This window comes from Epinephelus moara, chromosome 13 (genome assembly GCF_006386435.1).
Source record: "Epinephelus moara isolate mb chromosome 13, YSFRI_EMoa_1.0, whole genome shotgun sequence".
Taxonomy (NCBI): domain Eukaryota; kingdom Metazoa; phylum Chordata; class Actinopteri; order Perciformes; family Serranidae; genus Epinephelus; species Epinephelus moara.
Genome location: NC_065518.1, coordinates 30,044,923 through 30,049,316, shown reverse-complemented (window position 1 = coordinate 30,049,316; position 4,394 = coordinate 30,044,923). Strand labels below are relative to the sequence as shown.

At 39.0% G+C, this 4,394-nt stretch overlaps 1 protein-coding gene and 1 long non-coding RNA gene across 2 annotated transcripts in view; one reads left to right on the top strand and one right to left on the bottom strand.

Annotated features, from left to right (window-relative positions):
- Positions 1-4,394, top strand: part of LOC126400157 (sulfotransferase 2B1-like) — a 46,866-nt gene that overhangs the window by 19,107 nt on the left and 23,365 nt on the right. The window lies entirely within an intron of this gene.
- On the bottom strand, positions 3,463-4,156 carry LOC126400158 (uncharacterized). The gene is made up of 2 exons (XR_007570951.1): positions 3,984-4,156; positions 3,463-3,735 (listed from the first exon to the last, which is right to left on the bottom strand). It is a non-coding gene; the product is annotated as an uncharacterized LOC126400158 (long non-coding RNA).

The window sequence follows — 4,394 nt, the reverse complement described above, 5'->3', positions numbered from 1 at the left end:
GGTCAATCATTTTAAGTTATTTGTCAAAATGAGTCACAGAGGGGTACCCAAATGTATTGTGAGAATTCTGTCTTACTGGTATGCCAACCAGTCAATGCAGGTAAAATAGGGTCATTGTGTCTGTGCCCCTTTTGGGGTCAGGAATGGAGTCAGACAAGGTGGAATTCTCTCACCAATTCTTTTTAATTTGTGTGTTGATGACCTGTCTAACAGCCTGAAAACCTGTAACACTGGGTGTATGATAGGCAATACTTTGGTGAACCATATTATGTATGCAGATGACCTTGTGGTCTTTAATCCCTGCAGTGCTGGTCTCAAGCAGCTTCTTAATGTCTGCTCTGAATATGGTGTTGTCCATGACATGATGTTTAATGCAGATAAGAGTGTGGTCATGATCTGTAGAACAAAAGAGGACAGATGTCTAATGTTTCCTACATTCAAATTATCAGATAATAATTTGAAAGTAAATAGTAATGTATCTTGGACATTTCATCACAGATCAGTTGAAGGATGACCAAGATATTTACAGGCAATGCTGTGCTTTATATATAAAGATTTTTCTTTCTACTCTCATGTTCAATAAGTCTTACACTAGGATCAACTATTTCCTGATATCCTCTGAATGATCCTACGTCAACAATTGTACTTATCACAATATCTTAATATCTAATCATAGGCCGGTCTCTCTTAATTTAAACAATATCCTGTCTAAACAAAAATACAGCTGGCACTTCAACCCTCTCCTTCTTGAAGACCACCCTTTTATTGAGCTTATGACGACACGCATAGATGAGTTTCTTACTACACATGATAATGGGAGTTGTCTGATTCTACTCTGTTGGAGGCCTTCAAGGTCGTGATGAAAGGACATATTATCTCATTTGAAACTTCTAAGAAGAAAGAACTTAACAGTTGCCTTAGGGATACTGAAAAGATGCTTCCAGTACTGGAAGAGGCATACAGATCCTCCCTCTTACCTCTTGTTACTTACAATAAGATCTTAGAATTAAAATACGAATATAAAACCATCCTTAATAAATTTATCAGCAATGTTCTACTAAAACTTAAACAGAAGAATTTCAAACTTGGGGATAAACGAGAGAAACTGGTAGCAAGCCAACTCAGAGGTGAGCAGGCTAAGCAAGCTATTCATAAGATAAAATCCAAACCAGGTAAACTGGTTACTAACCCAAAGGGGATAAACCCTTGCTTCAGGGACTTCTACAAGGAACTGTATTCCAGTAAAGTAAATCCCACTGAAGCTGATTTTTCTACTTTTTTTTGCTAATCTAAATGTTCTTCAATTATACAGTGCATCACAAGATGGTATTGATGCTCCAATTTCTAAAACTGTCCTTTTGAATGCTATTCGAACCTTCCCCTCTGGAAAAGCAGCCGGCCCAGATGGCTTTGGCTGTGAATTCTACAAAGCACACAAGGCAAGGCATTGCATTATTTTGATATTGCTTTGGAACCACTTGGGATAGGTATCAGGGCTCACCCAGGTATTCACAGTGTGAAGTTTGGTAATGTTGAAAGCCTGCTTAATTTATACGCTGATGATTTACTGATCCGTTTATTGGACCCAGTAGTCTCTGTTCCCAACCTCCTGACCTACATTAAATCATTTAGTAGACTGTCAGGATACACGATTAACTGGGAAAAATGTGAGTTTATGTCTTTGAAGAATAATTTGTGTCCCATATTCTTGACATCTTTGCCCTTTAAATTAGTCACTACCCACCTTAACTATCTTGGACTTAATATTCCTAGAAATCTCCAAATTTTTTACTCAAATTGAAGTTTTTGGATATGATGGACAAGCTATGAGCTAATATTAGGAAGTGGAAGTTGCTAAGGCTATTAAAATGGTTGCACTTCCAAGGTTCTTATATCTTATTCAAAACCTTCCTATTTATCTACCCATGTTTTTTTTTTAATGACTGTATTCTGTCATCCCTTCATTTGTCTGGGCAAATAAACCCCTCACATTTGTAAAGCCCACTGACAGAAGAATGTAAACAGGGGTGGTCTCGGCCTTCCTGTATTTAGACACTATTACAGGGCTGAAAATTCAAGGGCTCTCACTTTCTGGCCATGGGGCTCCTCTGGAGATGATTGATCTGCTGCTTCCCCGCTCTGGTTAAAAATTGAATCCATGTCAGTTTCAGAAACTTCAGCATTGCTTATTTCCCAAAACACAGCCTTCCTAATTTGATCATAACTTCATACTCACAAACTCTCTGAAGATATTGAATCAGATAAAAAAAATCCTTGGACTGCCAAACGTCTCAATTAACACCCCGATAGCACACAATCACGTGTTTAAACCAGGATTGATGGATGGGGTGTTTTTGGACTGGTGATAGAGGGGTTGCGTTGTATTGGAGATTTTTACATAGATAGTGTATCGCTCTATAATGTCCTCACATCCCTTGCGGAGATTGGCGGGGGAAGCGGCTAGCACACCTAATGGCTGACGCCGCCCCAACAACAACTTTTTATGTTGGGGCTTCAGGACACTTGGATCACTACGGATGGGCATGTTTAAGATATTTTGTGGTTTCAATTTTGTGTTCTTGGACTTTAGTCTGGGGCGCCGTCAGCTATTAGGTGTGCTAGCCGCTCCCCCCCGCTGAACTCCGCAAGGGATGTGAGGACTCTAAAACTTCACCTGAGCCTCCGTCGGTATATGGGTGAGTAGATAATGGCTGAATTTTCATTTTTTGGGTGCACGATCCCTTTAATTTATTGACTCAGAGGAAGGACTGAATCGCTCTATAACGTGCTGTGTCACAACAACACATGTTCTCGGAAACCCCAAACACCAGAAACATAGTCAGACAGAGGACACACACGTGAATGATAGATTTGTGTATAAGTCTGGGATCCTAGTTTGCCACATTGTTTGACTTTGCTCAGTATAGATCCCTGCTCTCTATACACTGACCAAGCTACAACACTGACAGCTTCTTTAAATGACGCGTGCTCGTCCAGTGTCAGGCCAAGATATTTGTGCTGGTCAGTTTATGACAGCACTAATGAACCAAAATCAAGAACATCCAAACTTCTCTCCGTTGATTTTCGTCTGAAATGTGCTTTGTGTTTTGTTTTGTTTTTTGTTTGTCAGATTGTCTTTTGTTTCAGCAAGCATAAACTACGTAATCCACATGAAAGAATATGCCCACAGAATAGGACCAATGCTATTTTAACAATAATTCTGATGTATCTCACCTTGTACATGATCATATAGTATTAGTTGGAGTGCATTGACATAATTTAATCATTTCAGGCCAAGCCACGCCCCTTTGCCCTTTAAGCTGTCAACTTGGACAGGCTGTGTCCCAATAGACTTTGATGTAAATTTCATTTCAATCTGTGTTATGGCTATGTTGTTGACCATGTGGAGGATGAAGTGACTTCGGAGACTGTTAAAAATTGCCAGGACAATTTGTGATAATACATTTCTGGTAAATTCATTTGTGATTGATATAAGATCATTATGTTCACACCACAAAACAATAAACATAGAAGTACATTGGAAACAACTGCATCTTTATTACAAGTTTCTGTGCATCATTGTATGGTGAAATGACTTCCAGTAAGTATTTCCATTCACTTCTTTTTACTCCCATGCAAATTTATATTGGACATCTTTCATTTTGTCTTTGTAAACAGCATCAAAGTATTCTGCTTCTGCCACTGTTAGTTGGTTTTTCCAGTCTCCAACAATCCCTGAAATGTAACGTGCAAAACAAGGAATCAGATTACATTTGGAAGAAAGATTAATGAAACAGTGTTTTTTTATATTTATGGTTCTGCTCAATAGAGATACAGTATGTAATCTGCTATATTGTATACAATGTGTGAGCAGTAGTATTGTATAAGTAGACATCTCCCTGTACATATTAGACTGTACAGATTGCATCTAATAACCGTGGAATTTAACATTTACCTTACATGTATTATTTATTGGAACTCACCTTTCCTTAGAAAATCAAACTTTGTCTGGTCCATCTGTTCACGAGGAACAGATTTGTAGTTTGACATGTTGTTCTTCTTCATGTTCTTGAACAAACATCGGTCTGCTATCTTCTCTATCACCTCAGCGTCCAGAGATTTCTGCAAGAACTGAGCGATTCTGGCCACAGTGTCCTNTGTTCACGAGGAACAGATTTGTAGTTTGACATGTTGTTCTTCTTCATGTTCTTGAACAAACATCGGTCTGCTATCTTCTCTATCACCTCAGCGTCCAGAAATTTCTGCAAGAACTGAGCGATTCTGGCCACAGTGTCCTTCAGGTCCTGCCCCACAGAGAACACACATCATCTCATACTCCTGCAACGATTCTCACTGTATGACTTTGTCATTTCTGTTTGTCCTGTACTTTGGTT